The sequence below is a fragment of the Panthera onca genome, chromosome A2 (genome assembly GCF_046562875.1).
Source record: "Panthera onca isolate mPanOnc1 chromosome A2, mPanOnc1 haplotype 2, whole genome shotgun sequence".
Taxonomy (NCBI): domain Eukaryota; kingdom Metazoa; phylum Chordata; class Mammalia; order Carnivora; family Felidae; genus Panthera; species Panthera onca.
The window spans coordinates 28,595,162-28,622,803 of NC_138340.1; the positions used below are offsets into that span (position 1 = coordinate 28,595,162).

General features: G+C 37.1%; 1 protein-coding gene across 5 annotated transcripts in view; it reads right to left on the bottom strand.

Moving 5' to 3' along the window:
- The window catches only part of FHIT (fragile histidine triad diadenosine triphosphatase), a 1,422,334-nt gene that overhangs the window by 1,099,122 nt on the left and 295,570 nt on the right, over positions 1-27,642 (bottom strand). Inside the window, exon 4 of one of the 5 annotated variants that reach the window (XM_060633694.3) lies at positions 20,855-20,904. The exons of the other annotated variants lie outside the window; for them this stretch is intronic. The gene's annotated coding sequence lies outside the window, so the exon portion shown is untranslated. The remainder of the gene's footprint in view (positions 1-20,854; positions 20,905-27,642) is intronic. 5 annotated transcript variants of the gene reach the window in all.

Genomic DNA, 27,642 nt, shown 5'->3' on the forward strand with positions numbered 1-27,642 from the left:
ACACCCTGAGTTTCAGATCCTTTTATAATTTTTTTCAAGTAATAATGTATAGGCTTATGAATTTCCCTTATATGTTAGCTTTACAATAACAATGCAAACTTTCTGTATTTCTTGACTGACTCTTAGCAGGAAAAATAAAGTCATTGGGTATTCATATAAATGAAAAGTCTCATAGGTGGCAACCAACTGGTTGATGCATATTTCAACATATTTAAAATAATACTCAATTATATTCAGTAACTTTACAAGTGGGTACATCCAAAGTCAGCATAATGCCCATATTTTAAAAAAGAAAGAAAAATAATTTTATTTGGATAGGATAGAAGCAATAATCCTGCACCTTTCTTTTCTTTTTTTACTTTTTATTTGGAAATAATTATTAATTCACATACAACTGTAAGAAATAATAGGGAGAGATCTTGGGTACCCTTCTAATTTTTCCCCCATGGTAATAGCTTGTGTAAGTATAGGAAGATATCAAACCCAAGACATTGACATTGGTGCAAGCCATCAACCTTACTCAAGTTTCATCAGTTGTACATTCACACATTTGTGTGAAAATACATTTTTAACAGCTACAATTTATTTAGCATTTCTATGATCCAGTTAATCCTTACAAAACTAATTTACTAATTAGGAAAGTAAGACAAGAGGCAAAGTGAGGATGTGAAACTCAATCATTTAATTCTGAAGGCAGAGTTCTTTATACTACTCAGTAGAGGCGAGAAGCCTACATGAATGTTTGGTTCATTTGCAGAATTTTGTATATAGCTATTCCCCAAAATACTCAAATGAAATATTGGCAAAAGCAGTTAAGTACAACAAAGGGGAATATCAAAACCATGAATCAAGAGAAAAGGCAAATGAGGTTAATATAATTCAGTTTAGCACTGAGCTTCTTAGCAGACAGGGCAAAAAGATAAATAGGGTGAGACATGTAATCCTTATTGTCAAAGAAAACATGGATGCAGAAATTTTAAAATGTATATATGTATGTCCATATACCCCATGCTTGCTCCATTGCATTTTTTTATTCAAAGTTCATAAATATCCAAAATAAAACTCAGCCAAGACAGGCTTAATATATTAATAAAACTGTTTTTAAAAAAACACACCCCATGAGGCACCTGGGTGACTTAGTCCATTAAGTGTCTGCCTTCATCTCAGGTCATAATTTCATGGTTCATGGCTTCCAGCCCCACGTCAGGCCTTCTGCTATCCACACAGAGCCAACTTCAGATCCTCTGTCACCCTCTCTGCCCCTCTCCTGCTTGCGCTCTCTCCCTCTCTCAAAAATAAATGAATAAAACACTTAAAAGACACACACACACACACACACACACAAACACCCCACACGGAAGGTAGCTACATTTGTGGAGAGCATAACATATAGACTTGTTAAATCACTATGAATCACACCTGAAACTAATGTAACATTGTGTCAACTATACTTCAATTAAATACACACAGTAAAACCTTGGATTGTGAGTAACTTGTTGTGCAAGTGTTCCACAAGAGAAGCAAACATCTCTCATAAATTGTAACTTGATAAACAAGCGATATCTTGCAATACGAGTAGCATGTGATATGAAACATCACGTGATCACAACTAAGCCAATGATTCTTGAAATTAGCTTTGATACACAAGTGTTTGGATTATAAGCATGTTTCCAGAATGAATTGTGTTCAAAAACCAAGGTTTTACCTTATTTATTTATTCATTCATTCATTCATTCATTCATTCATTCATAACTGGTGCACTTTCCAATAATGACTACTGTCAATTCTCCCCCTGTACACTCATGCTGCTCCTTCTTCAAGGAGTGGAGTCTATCCCCGTCCCCTTGATTATGGGCTGGGCTGGCCTATCAGCTCAGGTTAATAGAATGCACACTTGTAACAGCGTTCTCATTCCATACGTAGTAGTTAAGAAGCCTGGCAGCTTCCACTTTGGAGCTTTCTGGAGAAGTCAGCCGCTGTGATGTAAAGAAGCTCACACTAGACTACCAAATGATAAAACACTTTGTGGTAAGATTGAGGTAACGTGGACAGCATCCACATACCACATACCAGAGTAAATCTTTTTTTGACCATCCTGGCCAGCAAATTTGCAAGCTGAATGCAACCCAGTGAACGATTCAGCCTATTCACAATGGAGTAGACAACTGGCCAGCTAAGTCACACTCCAATTCCTGAGTCATAGAACCTTGAGAAATAATGAATCATCATTGCTTTAGGCCACAGGGTCTAGGGTAGTTTGTTAAAAGCAGCTAATAACTGAAATAATGACCAAAATATAATCTAAAAATTCATTCTATAACTTTGCAAGTTTAGATGTATGCATCTAGGAACTAACTGCAAACCTTCACAAAACCCAGGGGACGTGGCCAATCACCACTTCATCCACCTTCTCCCTCCCATTTACTCCAATGATAACACGAGGTTGCCAGAATCTCTCTGGAGGGAGTTTCAAATCTGGTGTTGAAAACTTTTGTAGCTGCCATTGGAGGGACAGGCAGCCAGATCACCTAGCTTTGATAGCCAAAGGGCTTGTACTCATAAGTTCCACAGGACTATAGCAATTTAAGAAGCTGTCTTAAAACAGGGGCAGTAACACCCCTACTCCACAGCTATATACCTTGGCTTGATAAACAGGAAGCACACAAAAATACCTATCTCCCAGGTTCTCTCTGGAAAGGGTTTAACTGCATACTTTCCCAGCTTCTGCCTGAGGGTTTGGTTTCTAATCAGCCTGCCTCTAGGCACTGATGGCCATCCTCCCCTTTGGGACTCTGAAGGCTCATGGCATATTCTCAAGTACTCACAGCCACAAAGAACAAAGACAGTAGCTTGAACAAATACAAAGGATTGAGTGGCAATGAGAAACTTGGCCTGGACTGATTGACAAGGTTCATCTCCTACACAAGACCTGCCTGTCAAAACTGGAAGAGGTACCTGTTTTATCTAATACAGAAAGCAACACAGAGTCAAGGAAAATAAAGAAATAGGGGAATATGTTCCAAATAAAAGAACAGGATAAATCTCAAGAAACTGATTTTAACGAAATGGAGATAAGTGATTTACCCAACAGAGAGTTCAAAATAATAGTCATAAAGATGTTCTCCAAGATCAGGAGAGCAATGCAGGTACAGAGTAAAAAATCCTCAACACGAAGACAGAAAATATTTTAAAATCACCAAACAGGGGCGCCTGGGTGGCTCAGTTGGTTAAGCATCCCTCTTCAGCTCAGGTCATGATCTCACGGTTCGTGAGTTCAAGCCCCACATCGCAGGCTCTCTTTGGGGCCCACATTGGGGCTCTCTTTCTCTCCCCCTCTCTCTGTCTCTCCCTCACTCTTTCTCTCTCTGTCAAGATAAATAAATACACTTAAAAAAATTAAAAAGATAAAAAAGCACCAAACAGAAATCATAAAACCAAAGAATACAATAATAGAACTGAAAAATTCAATGCAAGGGTTAAATAGTAGAATAGATCAAGCACAAGAAGGTTAAGTGAACTTTAATAAAAGACAGTGGAATTCATCCAATCAGAGAAGCAAAAGACAAAGAATAAAAAAGAGTGAAGATATCTTAGGACATCATCAAGCAGATCAGTATGCACACTGTAAGATGATAGGGGTCTCAGAAGGAGAAGAGAGAAAGAAAGGGACAGAAAGCTTATTCAAATAAAAACAGCTGACAACATCGCTAACCTGTGGAAAGAAACAGACATCCAGATCAAGGAAGACAAAGAATTTCCAAGAATGATGAATCTGAAGAGATCCACAGCAAAACACATTAGAATTAAAGTGACAAAGGTTAGAGATAAAGAGACAATCTTAAAATGAGCAACAGAATAGTAATTTGTTATATTAAAAATATCCATAAGACTACAAGTGGATTTTTTAGTAGAAACGTTTCAGGCAAGAGGGAGTGGGATGTTATATTCGAAGTGCTTTAAAAAAAAAGAAATCCCCACCAACCAAGAATACTTTACCCTACAAAGTTGTCTTTCAGAACTAAAGATGAGATAAAGAGTTTTCCAGACAAACAGAAGTTAAAGAAGTTCATCACCACTAGATCAGCCTTACAAGAAATGCTGAAGGGAGTTCTTCAAGCTGAAACAAAAGGATGCAAATTAATTATATAAAATATATGGAAGTATAAACTCACTAGTAAAGGTAAATCTATGGTAAAGTTCAGAATACTCTAATATTGTCATGGTTGTGGGTAAATCACTTATAAATCCAGAATAAAGGTGAAAAGCAGAAGTATTGAAAATAACTATAACTACAAAAACTTGTTAATGGATGGCATAATATAAAAAGATGTAAATTGTGACACCAAAAACAAACAAACAAAAAACTGTGGGAAGACTGTAAAAAGGGAAAGCTTCTGTGTGCATTTAAAGATAAGTTGTTATCAACTTAAAATACAACATTATAAATATATTTTATATAAATCTCATGATAACCACAAAGCAAAAACCTAGAATCAATACTCAGTAGATAAAGAGAAAGAAATCAAAGCATACCCATACAAAAAATCATCAACTCACAAAGGAATAGAGCAAGAGAGAAAGGAACAAAGGAACTACAGAACAGTAAGAAAACAATGAACAATATGGCAATGTAAATCCATAACCATCAATAATTACTTTTAAGTGTAAATGGAATCATTTTTTCTATCAAAAGACATTTATTTATCAGAAAATACAGAGTGGACAAATGGTTAAAAAACAAGATCCAACTCTCTGCTGCCTACAAGAGTCTCACTTTAGCTTTAAGGATACTTATAGACTGAAAATGAAGGAATGGAAAAAGGTATTCTATGCAATTAGAAATAAGAAGAAAGTAAAGGTACTAATATTTATACCAGACAAAACAGACATTATGTCAACACTATAACAAGAGACAAAGAAGGTTATATAAGGAAAATGGGTCAATTTATCAAGAGAATATAATAATTGTAAATATTTATACACTCAACAATGGAGCAAGTAAATATACAAAGCAAATATTAACAGATCTGAAGAGAGACACAGATAGCAACATAATAATAGTAGACACTTTCAGTATCCCACTTACAACTATTCAGACAGAAAAACAAAAGAAGAAAACACTGGACTTCAACTACACATAGGGCCAGATGTATCTAACAAACATATATAGTATATTCTATCCATCCAAGAGCAGCAGAACGTACATTCTTCTCAAGCATACATGGAACACTCTCCAAGATAGATCATATGTTAGGCCACAAAACAAGTCTTCATAAAGTTAAGAATTTTGAAATCATATCAAACATCTTTTCTAACCAAAATGGTATGAAACTAAAAATCAACTGCAAGAAAATAGAAAATTCACAATATGTGGAGATTAAACAACATAGTCCTGAGTGACCAATGGGTCAATGAAAAAATCAAAAGGGAAATAAAACAATATCGAGACAGAGGCACCTGAATGGCTCAGTCAGTTGAGCGTCCAACTCTTGATCTCAAGGTTCATGAGTTCAAGCCCCATTGTCAGGGCAGAGTCTGCTTGGGATTCTCTCTCTGCCCCTCCCTGATGTCTGTTCTCTCTCTCTCTCCCTCTCTCTCAAAATAAATAATAAACTTCAAATACATAAGTAAGTAAAATCGACTTAAATGGAAATGGAAACACAAGATACCAAAACATATGGGATACAGCAAAAGCAGTTTTAAGAGGGAAGTTTATAACGATAAATGCCTACATTTAAAAAACTCACATAAACAAGAAAAACTGGTTTAAAAAAAAAGAACAAACTAAGCCCAAAGTCTGAAAAAAAAAAAAAAAAAAGGAAATAACAAAGATAAAAGTGGAAATCAATGAAATAGAGACTAAAGAGACAATATGAAAGAGCAGTAACTGGTATTTTGAATATAAAATTGATAAGCCTTTAAGCTGGACAAAAACAAAAAAAAAAGACTTAAATAAATAACATCAGAAATGAAAGGGAAGACATTACAACTGATAACACAGATATACTAAGGATTGTAACAAACTACAATGAATAATTATATGCCAACAAATTAGATAACCTAGAAGAAATGGATAAATCCTAAAAACATACAACGTACCAAGACTGAGTCATGAAGAAATAAAAAATCTGAACAGACCAGTAACTAGTAAGAAGACTGAATAAGTATTACAAGCTTTTCAATAAAAATAAAAATAAAAATAATAATAATAATAATAAAAATAATCCAGACCAGATGGCTTCACTGGTGAATTCTACCAAATGTTGAAAGAAGAATTAACATCAATCTTTATCAAAGTCTTCCAATAAATAGAAGAGGAGGAAACACTTCCAAACTCATTTTATGAGACCAGCATTAACCCTGGTACCAAAACCAGATAAGGACACAAGAGAAAAGAAAGTACAGGCTAATATCCCTGATGAACTTAGATGCAGGAATCCTCGCAAAATATTAGCAAACCAAATTCAATAGTACATTAAGGATCACTCACAGTGATCAAGTGGGATTTATCCTAGGACACAAGGATGTTTCAATACATACAAATCAATCAATGTGATTCAGCACATTAACAAAATGAAGGATAAAACTCATGATTATCTCAATAGATGAAGAAAAAGCACATGAAAAAATTCAACATCCTTTTATAATAAAAACTCTCAAGAAATTGGATATAGAAAACTATACCTCACCATAATAAAGGCCATATATGACAATCCCACAGCTAACATCATATGTAATAGCGAAAGGCTGAAAGAATCTGAGACAAGTATTGGAAGTACTAGCCAGAATAAATGGGCAAGAAAAAGAAATAAAAGGCATCCAAATCAGAAAGCAAGAAGAAAAGTTTTCTCTTTATTTGAAAAATAATCCATTTACAATAACATCAAAATGAATAAAATACTTAGGAATAAATTTAATCAAAAGGTGTAAGACCTGTACTCTGAAAATTATAAAACATTGATAAAAGAAATTAAAGAAGACATAAATAAATGGAAAGATATTCCACATTTACAAATGGGAAAATTATTACAATTAAAAAGTCCCACTACCAACCTACAGATTCAGTGTAATCCCCTTTCAAAATCCCAATGACATTTTTTCATATAAATAGAAAAAAAAGCAATCCTATAATTCATATGGAACCACAAATACCCCAAAAAACAAAGCAATCTTGAGAAAGGAACAAAGCTGGAAAAATCAAAATTCCTGGTTTCAAACTACACTATAAAGCTACAGTAATCAAAACGGTATGGTATTGGCATGAAAAGAGATATACAGAGCACTGGAACAGAATAGAGCTCAAAAATAAGCCCAAACATACATGGTAAATTAATTTTTGACAAAGGAGTCAAAAATATACAATGGGGAAAGATAATCTCTTTAGTAAAAGGTGTTGGAAAAACTCAGATACATGCAAAAGAATGAGCCTAGGCTTGTACTTTATATTATATATGCAAAAATCCACTCAAAATGGACTAAAGACTTGACATAAGATCTGAAACAGTAGGTATAACTCTGAAACAGTAGGTAAGCTCCTTAACACTGGTTTTGGCAATGATTTTTTTTTGGATTTGGCACCAAAAGTTAAGGCAACAAAAGCAAAAATAAACAACTGGGACTATATCAAGCTAAAAAGTTTCTGTGCAGCAAGGAAACCATCAAAATAATGAAAAGGCAAACTGTAGCCCTGGAGAAGTTTTTGTAAGCCACATATGTGATAAGAGGTTAATGTCCAAAACTACAGGAAAGTCATACAACTCAATAGCAAAAACACAAATAACCCAATTTTTAAAAAGGCAAACAACCTGAGTAGACATTTTTCTAAGAAAGACATACAGATGACCAATAAGTACATGAAAAGGTATACAACATCATTAATCATCAGGGAAATTCAACACAACCACAATGAGATGTCACTTCATAACTGTTGGGATGTCTATGATCAAAAAGATAAAAGATAATAAATCCTGGCAAGGATGTGGAGAAAAGGGAGCCCCTGATGCACCAACGATGAGAATGTGAAATGGTATAGGAACGAAGGACAACAGGGTGGAGGTTCCTCAAGAAATTAGAAATAGAAGGACCATATGATCCAGGAATCCCACTTCTCAGTATATGTCCAAAGGAAGTGAAATCATTAAATCATTGTCTTGAAGAAGTACCTGCATTCCCATGTTCACTGTAGCAAATGTCTGTTGCAATAGCTAAATGTCTGTGGATGAATGAATGAAGAAAAGGTAATATTATCATTTAGCCTTAATATATTAGTGAGCCTTTAAAAAGAAGGATTATTTAGCCTTTAAAAAAAAAAGGAAATCCTGCCATTTGTGACAACATGGATGAACTTGGGAGAGCATTCAGCTAAGTGAAATAAGCCAGACATAAACAAATACTGCATGGTAATACATGTGGAATCTAAAAAAACAGTCAAACTCTCATAAACAGACAGTAAAATGGTAGTTGCCAGGGGACACTGGCAGGAGGTGTGTGTGTCGGGAGGGGGGGAAGTGTAATAAGGAGAGGCTGGTAAAAGAGTATAAACTTTCAGTTATAAGATGTTTATTGTCTGAGGATCCAATGTAGAACATGTGACTATAGCTGATAACACCGTATTGTGTAATTGAAACTTGCTAAGAGGGTAGAATTTAAGTGTTCTCACCAAAAAAGATAAAGTAAAGAGATAAATATGTGAGGTGACAGTTGAGTTAATTAACTCAATGGTGGGAATCCTTTCACAATATGTACATATATCAAATAATCACATCGTACACTTTAAATATATTACAACTTTGTCAATTATAGTTCAATAAAGCTGAAAAAATTAAAAAAAAATAAACTTGTTGGTACAATAATTAAACATTTCCAAACAAGTAGTCCTTCTTACATGATTAGAATGTGTGGAATGCCTAGAAGCAGCTTTTCCAAATGAATTCATCGATAAACATGAAACATAAAATTTACTGCTCTAGTTTTCCCAAAGACCCTATCTAGGACAGACTGCCCTAGGACAGATGATTAAGTTAGTTTAGGTCCAATTCAGGACTACATAACATGGAGTTATGTCTTAGGCCCCTCAGGCAATTTGGAGCCTTCCAGGTCAAAGAAGGCCTGCCAAAATCTAAAATCAATAGGGCATTTAAATGATGACATCCCCAGTGGGTAGAGATATTTGACTCCACACATCAATGGCATGAGCTTCTGTCCTGAGCACTCATCAATAGGTCCGAGATCCCATTACAGCCTTTTAATTTATGCTCAGTGATATTAGGATTTAATTGATGCCAAAGATATCGCCTGCCACTAGACAATGATGTTGTGGCAATCAGTAGAAAACGGCCTTCCCAGATATGCCAGGGAATCTACTGGCTGTATTTACTGGCTTAGCTGGCTACTTCCACTTTATAGTAGGTCTCTGTTTTTCTGCCTACCCATCATTCATACCCTCCCATATTCTTTTATTAGCAATGCAACTTTCCCTTGGGAAAACATTCCACCCATATTCTTAATCCATGTTGCTTAAGAGGAATTGATTCACCCACAGTTTCAGGGATAGCTACATATGCTAGATGTGGTCAATTACCTTGGGACAGTGCCAATAAGATCGAAACTTTGAATTTTCACTTGAACTATCAGAAATGTGAAACTCTTACTTCCTGCTGTTGGGACTGCTACACTGGAAGTCCGGAATGGATGTGTATCACTGGAAGCGCTCATGCCACTAGGGTGAGATAGGGCTTTAGAACAAACAATGGATAGATCATTTGATCTTCTGGAACCAGCAATTCTAGAAATCTTGTGCCTGTATTTTTTCAGTATTACGTCAATAAAACACCTTTTTCATTTAGTCCATTTTGAGTTGTATTTTCTGTCTCTTGTAATCATTCTCAGAAACTGCAAAAAGATGGGCTACTGCACAAACTATGCACTGATGGTATGCCATTTATTTTCTAGAACTATGCAATTTATTACACCCCTATTCTGAGCCATATATCAAAAAGCACCAAGGTATTTAGACAACAGAGCTTCTACAAACAATAGTATACTTGATCTTCATAAAGTTAACTTGGCCATAAGAAAACAGTCAATCGGGAGCACCTGGGTGGCTCAGTCAGTTGATCATCTGACTTGGGCTCAGGTCATGATCTCGCAGTTCATGAGTTTGAGCCCCACATGAAGTTCACTGCTGTCAGCTCAGAGCCCACTTTGGGTCCTCTGTTCCCCTCTCTCCCTGCCCCTCCCCACTCATTCTCTCTCTCCCTCTCTGTCTCTCTCTTTCTTTCTCAAAAATGAATAAACATTAAAAAAAAAAAAAGAAAACAGTTATTTATGGGACATATGGCTCAACATTATTCATTAAGCCAAACATGGCTCTAAGATTGGAAGACAGCACTTCACTAAAACAAGACTTCAACTTAACTCAATGGGCCTTTCAGATGATTTGGTCTTATGGCCCCCAAATGTCAGTCCACAGACTGGGAACATTTGCCAGAGTGTGGCCAAATCATTAATAGTCCACAGAATAATGAGGGGAAAAAAGACTCTAATAAAGTTTTAATGAAGCTATGTCATTTCATTTTTACATTCTAAGATTTGATGTTTACAGATTCTCTTTTGCAAAATAATGTCAATAGTCGATATCATTAATAATATCATCAATAATATCATTAATAACATCAAGCCCATGACCCCCACCCACCCAAGACGCCCTAGTTTGCTGTAAATGCTCTCAGCTGTCAATAATGACAGCCACACTTCTTTCTTCCTCACTTCTATCTCTCCCTGCTCTTTCTCAGCCACCTCTAAGGGCTGTTCTCCACTCCTGGAGTTTTCCAAATGGGGAATTCCTTTGTCTTTTGTAATACAGATTACAGTAGCCTTTCTCTGGTCTCCTCAAATCTGCATCTCCTCCTGTAACTCTGCTCACCTCCTTAGGCCAGATGCAAGAAGAAGCTATCCTTCCTCTTGGGAAGAGGAGAAAGGGAATTATAAATAAATATTTGTTCATCCCAAACAAGTAAATTCATAAATATTGATAGCAACATCATTTAAAGCATAAAAGTGTCAAAAAGAACCTAAGTACCCCGCAATAAAGGGATGATTAAATTCCCCTATATGGGGGGCACTTGGGTGGCTCAGTCGGTAAAGCGTCTGACTTCAGCTCAGGTCATGATCTCACAGTTTGTGAGTTCAAGCCCTGCATCAGGCTCGGTGCTGACAGCTCAGAGCCTGGAGCCTCCTTCTGATTCTGTGTCTCCCTCTCTCTTTGCCCCTCCCCTGCTCATGCTCTGTCTCTCTCTATCTCAAAAATAAATAAAAACATTAAAAAAATTTTTTTAAATAAATAAATTCCCCTATATGGGAAAATCACACACAGTCATTAAAATTATGGTTGTAAAGATGTTGCAGTAACATGGGGGAAATGCTGATAATATCAGGTTAAGTAAAAAGACACACAACTATGAAAACACAACTAAGTTAAAAAATCCATGCATGGATAAACTATAACACTGTCCACACAGATTTAACCACACAAGTGGGGTTATGGGTAATATCTATTTTTGTCTTTAGAGAAGTCTCTGTTATCCAGATTTTCCACAATGGGAACATACTCCTTTTAAATGTAGAAAAATATATTTATTAAATTTAGTTATACTTACTTATGTAGTCAATATTTGCTGATTACTCATTCTGTGAATGCCAAAAAACACCATACTTTTTCCTGATAGTTTCCTTTACAAGACAGATTTGCCATAAATTTAAACAATATTTGCATTGTTTTTGTCACTGTTGTCGTTGTCATCGTTGTTGTTGTTTGGCAGCAAGAATAACTTGTACTAAGCCAGGCTGCTACCTTTCTCAAAGCCATCCTTCATGTCTAATGACCACCACTGCACCTGCACAAGCTCCAGGGCTGACCCTTCCCTATTTGGCATAAAGGCATGCCCATATGGGAAGCCATACTGGGCAGGTATCTTCCAACCAAACTGAGGTCAAGGATCTCATCCAAAGTGCTAGACTAGTAAAAACCAAAAGAGAGAAATCAAGAAGCCATATAGGAGTTAGCAGAAGAAATCAAAGTCAAGTAGAAATACAAGCAGGGAAGTATACAATTCACATATTGCTAGTCAGTCCTATTCTAGAATAATGGGAAAGCTTCATCGTTGTCAGAATACCAACACCGAATTTTCTGAATGCTGGGTGACCCCTAAATCAACACTTAGGTTCTGACAACTTCCCAATTCATCCTCACCAACTTCATTAAACACCTAGCATGCTTTTTAGAGGAGTGGTTTTGTTTGATTTGCTTTATTTGTCATCTGAAACTCAATAGGACAAAGGGTAAGATCACTTCTTAATCTCTCTGTAATTAACCAGTTAAGAAAAGGTTTAGTTAGATACTATGACACATTAATATATATTAGTTCTAAATCATTTTATTTCAGATAGACATTATCAGCTACCTTCTCCCCACTGTGCCAAAACTGTATACAGGGCTATTTCAGCAGAAACCCCATTCATTCTAAATTCAAGGTACTCAATTCTGCCTGAAGGACACAGACTCTTATGGTATCTACAGGAGGGAAGGAATATGAGAAATCCTTTTTTAAAATTTTTTTTAGGGGCGCCTGGGTGGCGCAGTCGGTTAAGCGTCCGACTTCAGCCAGGTCACGATCTCGCGGTCCGTGAGTTCGAGCCCTGCGTCAGGCTCTGGGCTGATGGCTCGGAGCCTGGAGCCTGTTTCCGATTCTGTGTCTCCCTCTCTCTCTGCCCCTCCCCCGTTCATGCTCTGTCTCTCTCTGTCCCAAAAATAAATAAAATTTTTTTTAAAGTTTATTTATTTATTTTGAGAGAGAGACAGACAGACAGAGAGGGTCAAGAGAGAATCCCAAGAAGGCTCCTTGCTGTCAGTGCACAGGCTGATGTGGGGCTCCATCTCAGGAACTATGAGATCATGACCTGAGCCGAAATCAAGAGTCAGATGTTTAACTGACTGAGCCACCCAGGCACCCAGGAATATGAGAATGCTCTCTCTTGGTAATCACTAGGACCCAACTGCACAGGATTGGGTGAAACAATTTTGTTAGTCCAGAGATAATGGGAGATGTAGCAATAACTCTGAAAGTCATTTGGATGAGAAGGTTAAAGAGAATGAAATGAGCACTTTTTGAGTTATCATGGATTAGAGAGGAAATACAGTCACTGCATCTGGGAAGTTAGGATCCCTGCTACGCAAAGTTCTATGGCCTGGCAGAAATGTCTGAGACTAAAGGCATTGGAGCTTTTAGACTTTTTAAAGTTTTCATTTTGAAAAAAATATTCAAACTGTAGAAAACATATAAGAAATATATAATGAACTTCCATATACCATTCCCTAGATTACTAATTGCTACTGTTTTTCCCTATTTATGTTATCTCTTTCACTCTCTCATCTCCCTCTCATCTCATGTCCCTCCTCTCATGTAATCTCTCTCTCCCTCAAATGAAAAGAAAAAAAAAAGTTTATTTGCTAAACCACTTGAGAGTGAGTGTTGAAAGGTTCTAGAATATGGTCTTAGAATACCACTCCAAAATGGTGTATGTGGCACTCCACTTTGGCCAAAGGGTTATTTTGAGCTAAAGGCAATTGAGAACAAGCAGACTAGGAAAAAGCTCTATACATCCCTCAATCTGTATGACAATAAAGTGTCATTTTCCTCTTTTGTTAAGGAAAGTTCCCTCTATGAAGGAAATTTCCATTTGTAAAGCTTTCTTTCTTATCAGGAAGAGAGCTACTCCAGGAAATAACTCTCTTATTACCTAAGAGTTAGGTATCTTCTCTGCAGAACAAGATAACTTTTACTTGCCATACATTTCCTTCCCCACATTCCACAATTTGCCCCCACGTCTTTGCCTAGAAGGCCCCACCCCCCTTTCCGCCTAAAATGCTATGTAAATTACAATCATCTGGCCATCTCTTAGAGCCACGTTCTTCTTTGTGAACTCCAGCACCAGTGCACTCATACAAAGGTAATTAAAACTGCTCTCTTATTACTCTGCTTTTTGTCCTTTGGCTGTGAGCTCCAGGTGCTGAACCTAGGGAGGATAGAGGAAAACAGGTGCGATATCAAAGTCTTCTAAGAATAAGAGCTGTCTCTCACATAAACACAGTGCTATCATCAAATTCAGGGGCTTTAACACTAAAGAGTACTATCTTAAATATGGTCCATATTTACATTTCTTCAATCCCAAGAATGTCCTGTTCTTTTTCCTCATTCCAGGATCGCAGTGTTTTTAATTATCATGTGTCTTTTATCTTCTTGAATCTGGAATAGTTCCTCAGATTTTCTTTGCCGCTCCTGGCATTAACAGTTTTGAAGAAGTCAGACCTGTGTTTTGTAGTATATTTATGCCAGTCTCATTGGTTCCTTGGGATTAGACTGTTACAGCAAATACTCGGCACACAGGGAGAGACAAGGGACAATTTCCCAATTTCTTGGGAAATCAGAAAAGACTGTTGATTTCATACCGGTGATGGCCCAGTGGAGTCACCTAAAAAGGCTGAGCATCCAGCTCAGGTTTTACTGATCTTTTATACATATGTGATTCCAGGTTGGGCGGGACTATTATAGTGAGGCTTCTGGTTCCTGGCTGCTGGCTGATGAAAGAGGCAAGCAAAACTGCAGAAGCCAAAAGCATGCAAAGGGAGTATGTGGCCTCGGAAATCTGGCTGGCCCTTTCTATTTGCCTTTGACAGCTTTCCTTCTCAAGATTCACATTATACATTTTTGAAAGGCATACTACTGAAGTGACTTTATGTCCTTCTTACTGCATTCTATTGGAAAGAAACAGATGGAAGTTTTTCCCATTGCCAGGGATATTAACCTTGATCCTTGGATGAGGTGGTATGTGCCAGGTTACTCCCTGTATCTGTGTGTGTGTATTCTCCTCTGAAATAGATCATAAAACCCTCATGTGAGAGATGCCCTCCTTATGATGAGGGAGCATGAGGCAAGCTGAGGGCAAAAGACAGACTGGCATTCCTCCCTCCCCCCAGGTGGATTATGTATGATATTCCTTGGACACTACTGGCTACTTAAGAACAAAGGAAAGGGGTTTAAGTGCTTGCCATGGTGATGTGGGAAACTAGAGCAAATGAAAAACTGAATTCCCTTACTGCCTACAGCCCCTTGACAAGTCCTTGACACTGGCAGAGTGACCTCTCTCTAGGAGCTCAGCTGCCTCAAGGATGACACTTTGCTAGGGACAAAAGAGAACCTTTAGCTTAACATCCAACCTCGAGGATCCTGTCTACTTCCTTTATCTCAATTGCTCTAAGATATACGCTGGCAATCATGCTCCAAGCTTACAATCCACCGATATACACCTAAAGGGTCTCATGACTAAGGTTTTATTAAATGGTGATAAATGGTGTTTCCCTAGCAACTGCTAGCCCCTCAGGTTCTGGAAACCTTGCTTCCAAAATTCCTTAGAGATACGCTCTATCCCTGACCCCCTCCCAACCTGTGGGTATATAATGAGTTACCCGTCAGGACACCAGTGAAGCTCTTCCTGACCATGGGTCCCATCCCGGTGCTTTAATAAAAATCACATTTGGCACCAAAGACATAATCAAGACTTCTTTCTTGGCCATCTGCTCTAGACAACCCCACCATCACCCCAAAACATCATCACTTATACCTGGAGGAAAAAAGCATCCCTGTCTCTGAAGACAAGGGACACCAAAAAGAATTCTTACTAAGTGTTTTCCAGTTTTCCCCCTGCCCAGTTACCCTTACCTCATGCCCTCTGACATACACTATTTCTAAATGACTGCTTGTTCTTCATCAAGCCAAGCATACAAATAATCAGATCTGTTTCTTCAGGCCTTCATTTCCTTATAAAGACTCCTATGTCATGTAAAACCTACATTAAATAAATTTGTGTTCTTTTCTCTTGTCAATCTGTCTTTGTCATTTTAATTTTCAGACCCAGCCAAAGACTCTAAGTGGGCTTTGCCCTACACTGTAAATACAGAGAATAAGCAAAGCATGGAGAAAGATTTTGAAACTGTGTCAATATATTATTCCACAAAAAAACTTGCACTCAATGGTTTTGGTACCTATTGATGATGCTAGTCTGAATTATTCTGATAGGAATTGTAAAATAGTGATATTCTAGTTCCTTCATTGCTTCCACATCTATTAGCTGATATTCCACTGTAAAGAGAACTTCTCTTTCTCTCTCCCTTCTTTATTGACTTATTTTTTTAATTCACTCATTTTTGTTTTAAGTACACCTGAACCATTTGATATTTTTTTTAAATTTTTTTTATGTTTATTTATTTTTGAAAGACAGAGAAAGAGAGAAAGAGAGAGAGAGGGAGAGGAGGAGGGGCAGATAGAGAGGGAGACAAAGAATCCGAAGCAGGCTCCAGGCTCTAAGCTTTCAGCACAAAGCCTGATGTGGGGCTCAAACTCACAAACTGTGAGATCATGACCTGAGCTGAAGTTGGATGCTTAACCGACTGAGCCATCCAAGTGCCCCAGAACCATTTGATTTTTAAGTGTCCCGTTTCAAGCTGGCTCCTGTGTCATTCAGACATGTCCTCATCTTTTTTTTTTTTTTTTTTTGAGCAGTTTTTTTTTATTTGCTGGCACAGCAAAATGTTCCAGACTTTTCTTATATTTTACCTGCTCTGGACCAGCTATTTCTTCACAGGCACTGGTTCCTTTTAGTGGAGAATGGTGTTTAGAAACAAAGAGCAGGAACTGAGTATGCTCCCTGCTGCTGGGGGGCCCTTAACAGAGGGCAGAACGAGGAATTATTTATATACTTATATGAATCGAAACAGGTTATTAAAATATTTATTTATTTTTGAGAGAGAAAGAGACAGAATGCAAGCAGGGGAGGGGCAGAGAGCTAGGGAGACACAAAATCCAAAGCAGGCTCCAGGCTCTGAGCTGTCAACACAGAGCCCGACACAGGGCTCAAACTTATGAACCATGATATCATGACCTGAGTGGAAGTCAGAAATTTAATCAACAGATCCATCTAGGTGTCTCTTTATATAAATAAAAAATTTATATAATAATATATATAAATAATATATATATACTTTATATATTAAGTATATATAATATCATCATATATTTTTAAAAATATATATAATTATGTATTTATATTGACACTTCTAGTCTCAATCCAATAGCTCAGTGTCCTAAAAATCCTGGCTCCCCTCCAAAATCAATGTATTTATCCAATCCTACCAGATAAAATAATTTCTGAATCATTCCATCAATACTACTATCAATAGCAAATGTATAAAGTTCAAGATTTCTTTCTATTTCTTTTGTCTTTAGATGGAAGGTATACAGTCAAGGGACTATGCTCAGAATAATTTGAATTACTATTTTTTTTTCCTAATGTGCTATCATGTCATCCATTTGATATACAATTGGGACCATTTACCTCTGTTTTTATTCAATTTCTCTCTCAATACTGTAATTTATTTTTATTTTTAAGCTTATAAAACATGAAAACATGATTTCAAAGTCAAAACTATAAAAAAAAAAAGTGCTATCACTCCTTACCCTAACTCCTCTAATCCTATTCCCACTCAGTAGGTTACTAATTTCATTCTTTCCAGTTTAACTTTCTGTGATTCCTTTCGCAGAAATGATCGATGGATTGATCAATAGATGACAGACAGACATTCTTATTTCTCTTTCTTTCTTATATAAAATGTAGCCTGCTATATCTACTCTTTTGTATTTTGCTTTTTGTACTAATAATATCTCTGGGACTCACTCCATACCAGTGCAAAAGGAACTTTCTCATTCTATATTATAGCACATCTCTGTACGGGCTCCATCAGGATTCATTCAAATACTTTCCTTTTGCACAGACATTTAGGCTGTTTCCAGTATTTTGTAAGTACAAATAATCATGCGTGTCTCTTATTATGAGTGGAGTTGAACATACTTTCTTATGCTTAAGAACGATTCCATATCAATTTCTGTGAATTATCTAGATCTCCTGCAACTTTCCTGTTGGATTTTGGGCCCCTTTCTCTTCTTAATTTATAACTCTTTATATATGAGGAATGTTAGGTCTTTATCAGAAATATATCTTGCAAATATCTTCTCCCAATTTGACAGCTGTGGTTTGACTTTTATTTATTTATTTATTTATTTGCCAGGCAAAATAAAAAAATTTGTTTTTAATTTTTAATTTTATACATTCAAGTTTCAGTGCATCTGGATTTTGAATTATATATAGAAAGCCTTTCTTTGCCCCCAGGTTATAAAGAAATTCCCCTTATAGTTACATTTAAGTGGGCATGTGTGTAGGAATAAAATATTTGTTTATTGACCTCTGGGCAATGTCAAAGATGCATGCTTTTTATTTCCATAGGACCTTCATCTCCAACAGCATAGTTTTCACTTTCCCTAACCCCAGGTTTCCTCACTAGGCCAGCTTCACCAGAGAGCTGTGCATGAAATCCAAATTATCAAAGAAGATTCTGCTCACTTGTCATAACCACATGAATCTTCTGTCAAGCAAATAATAATTTGTAGTGCAAATCTGTTTTATAGTCACATATTTTGTAAAACAAGGATCACCTGTATTATATCTTATTGTCTCTCAATGATGTACTTTCTCATATCATTGTTATTATCAAGTAATGCATGTTTAGTTTAGAAAAATAAAGTATTGATAGTAAAAGCAAATAAAACTTTTAAAATTTTTAACAGGGAGAATGGGTTACTATACCCATACATATCTATGGAAAAAAAACTTCTCTTTTCACTAAGACCCTTCTAATTATATTTCCTGTTTGTAATCTATTTCCATTTTCACTCACTGTAAAAAATGTTTGCATGTTACTGAGTTGTCTACAACAATGTTTGAAAAAGCTACATGGTATTCTACTATATAAAGACTTAAAACATTGGGGTGCCTGGGTAGTTTAGTTGGGTAAGCATCCCATTCTTGATTTCAGTTCAAGTTATGATCTCATGGTTGTAGGATCAAGCCCCATATTGGGCGCTGTGCTGAGTGTGGAGCATGCTTGGGATTCTCTCTCTCTCTCTCTCTCTCTCTCTCTCTCTCTCTCTCTCTCTTTCTTCCCCACTTGTTCGTGCACATGCTCTCTCTCAAAATAAATAAATAAACATTTTTAAAGAGACTGAAAGCATTTAACCAAGTACTGCACACTTAGGATGTTTGGGTTTCTCTTTTTCATATCATAAACAGCTCTATAATAATATTACTTAAAGATGCACACCTTTGTGACTTGTCCAAATATTTAAGGTAAATATCTAGACATGCAGCTGTTGGGTCAAAGAGTAAACAATATTTTTCATACATACACCAAGTTGCCACCAGCACTGTTTGAAAATAACTGTTTACTTTACTCACAACCCACCCACACTGAGTGTTATCATTGTTCTCTATCTGTTGATTTTTTTAATAACACAAGACTAAACAGTACTGTAAACCTCTATAAAACCACAAGACAAATTTAGAACAAAGCATTACAGATGTGTGTCTAAAATCACTGTAAAATTCTATCTAGGCTCTAAACAATCTACTGAAACATCTGAGAAACAACTTCATTCAAAAATGAAGATTTTTTTACTCTGCTTGCACAGCTCAGTATTTAAACCTTAAAATCTCATGCAACTTCCTAACAGCCCTTCCCATTTGGTAGCTGCCAAAGCTTGGTATTGATTATAAATGAACAGGAGGGTTCCTATATAGGCAGCATCAACCTAAGGAAGTGCGGAAATAAACTTTTAGAAAAGCATCTCCTTTCAAGACGTCACTAATTAAAACTCCATGATAATTCTCCCTTGTCAATTACTGGCTAAAATTTTTACTTCACGTTCTAATCTAATGGCCCACATGTCTAAATTACACTTTTAATTGAAAAACAACAACATGGAATTTTTCTGTTTTGAACCATCTGTGTTTTCCCAAGAACCTGTGATTGCTACCAATAAATCCAATCAAACCCAATCTTAAGGTTCAAAAAGCTTAGGAAAATAATAATGCTGTTCCACAAAAACATGACATGATCAGAAGCACTTGCTTTAAAATTCAATGTTTGGTGTGTGAAGCTTCTTAACAAGTGTTTATTAAACTGCATAATTTCAAAGCCTGGAGTGGTATATTGCAATGTTTTCCTGGGAGTTGATCACATTTGCATATCCTTTTACACTTCCTGTGAAATTAATATTGCCTTTTGTATCTTGAACTCAGCTAATATAACTTGCCATTTTTACTTTTCATTGCTATGAGTAATATAGAGTAAACCCCCAAAGGGACCCCTGCAATGCCTACATAAGCTTTATTCTCTGGCTGTTACATTTTTTCATATGAATATATTAAATCATGATTAATAAACCTTTACAGAATCCACTGGTCTTGCAAAAAGGCAAGATTCATAATGATAAAGGCTGCCCAATGAATACAGGAAACTTGCTCCTAAAGTGGAATCAAAGGCCAGGGTTCACAGAGCTCCTGTCACATCCAACAGCACACCAGAGGTCCTTCACCAAGTAGGAAACATTTCAACAGTCACTCAGCTCATTGTCTTTGCAAGACTGGCTTAACCACCAGGATACCATAACCCAGCTGGTGACAATTAGACTTCTTTCTCTCAGAAATACATCTCTGTCAGATGTTAAAATCTGACAATTCCTGGATTTTTAAAATTCCAGCTGGGGCCCCTGGGAGTGGGAATGAGATGATAGTCAAAGAAAGAGGGTGGCAGGGGTTGAGGGAAAGAGGAAGTAGGTATCAGGAGTAGCTGAGAAGCTCCAAAAAGCAAATCAGATGCAGAAGAGGAGAATCTGGAATTACTACATACCACTCTAGACAAAGGTCACTGGAGGCCTCAAAGCATCATTCCCCACTCATCTGGAGGAAAAAAAAAATTTCCCTTTAACATCTGAGTTCTTGTCTGAAACCCCCCTATCGTAAAAGGAGAATGGAAGGGGAAAAAACTTAATTTTGCACACACATACAGGAGCCCCAGTAAGATATGAGACTCAAAAGGCAGCCAGAGAATTGAGGTTTATACACCATCCTGTGCTAAGGAAAAGGATAGTAGTCTAAGGCTTCAAAGGGGGAAGGCAATTCGCTGGAAGGTGAGAGGTGGAGATGTTGGGTAAACAAATTTAGCCCTGCCAAGCAGATAAGTCTCTCAGGGGAAAAAGTTCTCTCTAGTAATAGACTCTTTCTCCTGTAGGCTTCCTTTCTAATGTAAATACCCTTTATAAATGTAGATTTTCCCTTACAAAGGGGTAACTTCTATTGTTTTCAGAGATTCTCCTAGGTCTGCAGTTTCTTAAAAATAATCAGCTCAGAATAATCCTTAACCAAAGAATCCTATTTTGGGGTGGCCTATTCTGCCCCCTTCAGCCCTCCTCAGCTGCTCTGCCTAGCTGACAATCTAGTCAAGGCCAGAACACCTAAAAGACAATCCAAAGGAAAAGTGGGGGCAACTTCATGATTCCTGACCAAGGGGATAAATACGCCATACCACAACAGAGATCACCCTCTGCCACACCTTGTACTGTTCTCATTTTTTCTCCTGCTTCAAGCCCATCTGCAGCTTGGTCAAGAGGGTGGGCTGGCATCCAGGACCAGGATTAGGGGAAGGCGAGTTAGCAACTGGCCTCAGGTGCAAAATTTAAAGACTGCTAAAAAAAAAAAAAAAGACCTCACTAATCAAAATAATACTCAATGTAGTATACATACTTTTTATTTTTTTTAAGTTTATTTATTTTGAGAGAGAGTGAGCTCAAGAATGCATAGGAGGGGCAGAGAGAGAGGGGAGAGACAGAATCCCAAGCAGGCTCTGCACTGCCAGCATGGAGCCCGACGCGAAGCTCGAACCCATGAACCCTGAGACCATGACCTGAGCCGAAATCGAGAATTGGACGCTTAACCCAATTCTTGAGCCACCCAGCACCCTCATTGAAATATTTTTAAAAATCAAAATTAACGCAAAAAACTCACAGCGAACAAAACATCGAAATTTTAAACAAAGATGAATGCTGGGGCACCTTTTAACTTGATAAATGAGCAACGTCTTGCAATATGAGTAGTACATGACACCAAATGGCACATGATCACAACTGAGCCAGTGGTTCCTCTCTCTCTCCCTCTCTCTCTCTCTCTCTCTCTCTCTCTCTCTCTGTCTCGGAAGCATTGAGTGTGATCATCTCCCATGCTCGGATGCTAGATCTCAGGCCACGGTGTTGAGCAGAAAGCAGTCACTTTTCAGAACGTTGGAAGGTGCCCATAACTGACACTAGTATATTTTTTGTCACTTCACAGCACCTATGACAGTCCATTGCTCTTCCAAACAAGAGTCAGCTTAGGAATGCTTTGCTTCATTCTAGGTCAGGCTGCCTGCAGACATAGACCCTGTCCTCTGCTGCCTTATTACCAGTTACATTAAATACAGTATATGACAAGAGTTTATTAAGAATGTACTGTAGTCAACATCCATCAGTGATAGCAAAATTCATCCTACACAATAACCTTCGTCTCTCTCTTGTCTCACTCACACCAGCCATAAAGGTTTTCAAAGGTAAGTACAGGTTAATTTGTTTATTTTTCTTTATATTTTGTATTTTCTTTATTATTTTGTATTCTATTACAGTATTATAGTCATTTTTATATGAATATTTCTGGGTCATGGAACGAATCATCTGACTTTCCATTATTTCTTTTTAAATTTCTTTTTTAATGTTTTATTTATTTTGAGAGACAGAGCATGAGCAGGGGAGAGCAGAGAGAGAGAGGGAGACACAGAGACACAGATTCTGAAGCAGGCTCCAGGCTCTGAACTGTCAGCATAGACACCAACACGGGGCTCAAACCCATGAACCCTGAGATCATGACCCAAGCTGAAGTCAGATGCTTAACTGACTGAATCACCCAGATGCCTCTCCAAGGAAATTTGCCTTAATACACAAGTGCTTTGGATTACAAGCATGTTTCTGGAGTGAATTACGCTCACAAACCAAAGTTTTACTGTATAATGAAATCAGAAAACCAGAATTTATTATAATTTCAATTTTCTGGGTTTAATAGATACAAAGTCAATAATATTTCCAATATTTACTTCTTTATCTTGTTTTTGATGGGCAAAATCACCATGTTTGATGTTTTCTCATCAACCACTGATAATCTTAAATAGTTTAAAATTAATTAACTTCATTAATTTAATGAATTTCATTTTTCTTTGGCCTCCAACTGCAATATGGGTTGGCATTGGAATGGTCTTTATTTAAAATATTTATTTTTGGGGTAACTGGGTGGTTCAGTCAGTTAGGCGTCCGACTTTGGCTTAGGTCATGATCTCACAGTTTGTGAGTTCAAGCCCCGTGTTAGGCTCTGTGCTGACAGCTCAGAGCTTGGAGCCTGCTTCCGATTCTATGTCTCCCTCTCTATCTGCTCTTCCCTTGCTCATACACTCTCTTTCCTTCAAAAATAATAAATAAACATTTAAAACAATTTTCTTAAGTATTTATTTTTGTTCATCAAGGATTTTTATTTGCATTTGCTTGATTTTTTTAAAAAATATTGAATTAAAATATGTTTTCCTGATCACTGAGTATTTTGGCACTCTCTTACTTTGTGCATTGCCTGTTCTATTCGAGTCAAAGTTGAAGCTATAGCCATTTTACACAAATAATAACAAAAATGACTCTAAATGTGGAAAGGAGCAAAAGATATATTAAATGAAGGAAGTATGCTGCAGAATAATATGTAAGTACGGGTTCATTTGCACTTAATTTTTTTTTTAAATAACTCAGTCATTATACATCAAATCTATATGTTTAGTAAAGGGTAAAGAATGCAGTCATTGAGACAAGAGGTTCTTAATCATAATGCTACATACGGTGCCCAAATAACATGTTGTTGTGGTTTTTTAATGTTTACTTATTTATTTTGAGAGAGAGAGAGAGAGAGAGAGAGAGAGACAGAGAGAGAGACATGAACAGGGGAAGGGAAGGGAGAGGGTGAGAGAGAGAATTCCAAGCAAGCTCCACACTATCAGTGTAGCACTGGATGCAGGGCTTGATCTCACAAACTGAGAGATTATGACCTGCGCCTAAATCAAGAGTCGGACACATAACCTACTGAGCAACCCAGGCACCCAGTAACATGTTAATTAATAACAAGTATTACTCTTTGCTAACGTTTGATATCTTTGAATGATTATCCCTACAGTAATACGATTCTCATTCACTTGTAGCTAGATAACATTTTTTTTCCTTTGAGAGGGAGAGAAAGTGGTGGGGTTATAGCACGTGTACTAGAAACTATCAACAACCATCATAGGTTCAAGGAACCTCATGGGCATCTCAACAACAATAAGTATCATGGTGAAAAACAGACTGAGAACCACTTGTCTAGGCAGTAATTAGTTCCTATTACATAGGCTAAGATATGTAGTAAGCACTTTTTTGTTGCTGTTGTTGTTATTGTTGGGGAGCAAGAATGCCTCACTCCCTTCACAAGGGGGAGGAACTCCTGTCTCCTTCAGGGTCCTTTTAGCTGGACTAAGAATCAAATCGACATGAGACAGATTAACAGGAGAAAATCAAATTTAATAGGCATATATATGGGAAATCCAGATAGACATGGAAATTCCAAAGACAGGAAAAGTGAGGGTTATATGTCATTCTGAACTAAGGAGAAGGGGACAGGGGTCTGGAATTTCAGAGGAAAGGGATACAGTTCACAGGGCAATAAGAAGAACGGATGTTTGGTAATTAGATGTTTGCTCTCTCATACAGATGGGTCACTCAGGTAAAATGTATCTCTGTTAATAACCCTTATTCTGGGAAAGTCCTCCAATTTAGATTCTTCTGTGTGGTTAAGGGAAGTACAAGGTTTCTCTTGAGCCTATAGGGTCTCAAGGGTCTCAAGCTCAAAATAATCCACGTGGCAAAGTGGCACATTCTGGGTTGGTGGCGGGGGGGCGGGGGGGAGACACTGTCCTGAACCCTTTCATCCTGCTTGGGGGATTTGGAGGTCCTACTCAGTATCCTCCTCTTTTCAATAATTATAATGTTTTTGTTTGCTTTTTTAGCCAAACTTATGGAGGTATAATTTTGCAATGGTAAAATTTACACTTTTTAATTTAACTTCTATGAATTTTAACAAACATGTATACTACTATAACCAACATCACAATCAACATATAAAGCATTTCCATCCCCCTCCAAAGTTACCTCACGCATCAGCTGTAGTCAAGTCTTCATCTTATTCTACAGCTCCTGGCAGCCCTTAATTTGTTTTCTGTCCCTATAAATTTGGCTATGCCCAGAAACATCATATACATGAAATCATAAGCCTTTGGTGCTGGCTTCTTTCACTTAGTGGAAAGCATATGGAATTTATCCATTTGTTGCATGTATCAGTAATTTATTCCTTTTTCTTACTGAGTGTCACTCTATTGTATGGATGTAACACAGTTTATTTATCCATGGTAATAAGATTTTGATTTTGATTTGGCAAATCACCCTGACTCCACTCTCAGGTAATGTGGTTTATAAAAGGCTGATGCAAATCTACTTCGCAGAGTATCCATACCCAGACCTAATCAACCAGTATATTCCCATCACTCTGACCATAGGGATGAGTTCAGAGGTGGGCACACGGTCCAATTTGATCTAATGATATCCAACACAAGGAAATTAACGGAACTATTAGTAACAAGAAGTTACGACATAGAATCATGGGGAAAAGATATTAAGCTGGTATTTCTGGTGGCCTTCCTGACCCACGGGGGAGTTCCCAACTTAAAGACAAGGTGAATGGAAAGCAAAGTACAACCAACTGGGTGAGACCAATTCCCACCTAGTCTGAGTATTTGGTACAGCCATGCCTAAAGACCTGTCCCTAGACTTGGCAGTTTTATGAGCCAACAAATTCTTCTAACTTAAGTCAATTTAGGTTCTGTTCTTGACTTTTTTTTTTTTTTTTTTTTTTTGAGAGAGAGAGAAAGAGCCTGGGCGGGGGAGAGGGGCGGAGGGAGGGAGAGACAGAATCTCAAGCAGGCTCCAGGCTCAATGTGGAGACCAACGTGGGGCTTAATTCCTTGACACCCTGGGATCATGACCTGAGCCAAAATCAAGAGTCAGATGCTCAACTGAATGAGCCACCCAGGTGCCTCTCTATTCTTGACCCTTGAGAAAGAAATCTTTCATATTCCACCCATCAATGAGCTTACAAGAGAGTTTTAAAAATAAGACATAAGCAGAATTCACATCAAATGTCCCAGCCAAATGTCCCAGCTTCACCAGTTTACCACTTCATTAGTACACGGTCTTAAGGATTCTCTTTACTCCTATAAACCTTTACTTCCTCAATTCTAAAATAGAGAAAATTATTTCTTACTTATTCTACAATATTATTTTAAAAATTAAAAAAAGACTATGTTGGTTGAAATGCAAAAATATTATGATTATTATACATACAAAATAATTTGTACACAAAAATATAGTAGGTGACAATGATAATGAGAGAAAATTAAGAGGCATTATAGGAAGCAGTGAACAGTAACCATGACTAGTGACATTTATTGAGTGCATGCTTTGTGTTAGGAATTGTAATTTGCATACATCAAGCACTATACATATATATATATATATATATATATATATATATATATATAAAGTATTTATATACATTATCTCATTTATCATTCTCAATAACACTAAAGGAACTTTAAACCTTCATTTTAGATGAGGCTTACAGAACATAAAACATATACTAAGTGAAAATAACAACTGGTAGAAACAAAATAAAAACTCAGCCCTGAGCCAGAAAAGTCAATGTGTACCTCAAAGTGAAAGTCTTTGCATGAAGTGTTTGCATAAAGCATACACTCTGTAGAGACAATTAAGTTATAAAAACCATGATCCTACAATTAAGTGAGCCATACCGTTGCCTTATACATAACTGTGCATGTTGTATTGGACACATTAAGACATAGAAAGTCTAGTCATATAAGATTATCACATGGTAATAAGCGAAGTTGCACTATATTTCTAAACATCTGGATTTCTTAGCCAATTCCACACATTTAAGTCAGCTATTTGGTGTCATAAACACATGGCAAAAATCCATTAGGGAAAAATAATTGTACATCTGGCACCAAGATGGCTGTAAGAGTTAGACTACTTTTAAGGAGGAATTCAGGTTTGTTTGCTTTTTTTCTATCCTATATTCTCTAAAGGATAAATACCCAAAACAGAATTGTTTACAAAGTAACCAGGATCGAGGAGGTAAAGAGGAAACAAGGATGAATGAGACGTGCCCTCTTCAAAAGCAGAGCCTTCCCCTCAGGATACCAGGCACTTGTAATTACTTATACCTGACAACCTGGCCTATAAACCAAAAGAGTGTCACTTGTTTGTCCTTCCACTTCCACTTTTCTAGCTTTGGTGCTCATCAGATTCTCCAGAGAATGCCTAATTTTTAAGCCATTCAACATTTCTATCTAGAACTTCATTTACTCATTCAGTCTTTCAGTTACTCAATGATGATTTTTATTTGCTGAGCCTTCGGCTAAAGATCCAAGGCCCCCAATATCAAAGCAAAGTCAAAAAACAGATGGATGCTAGGATA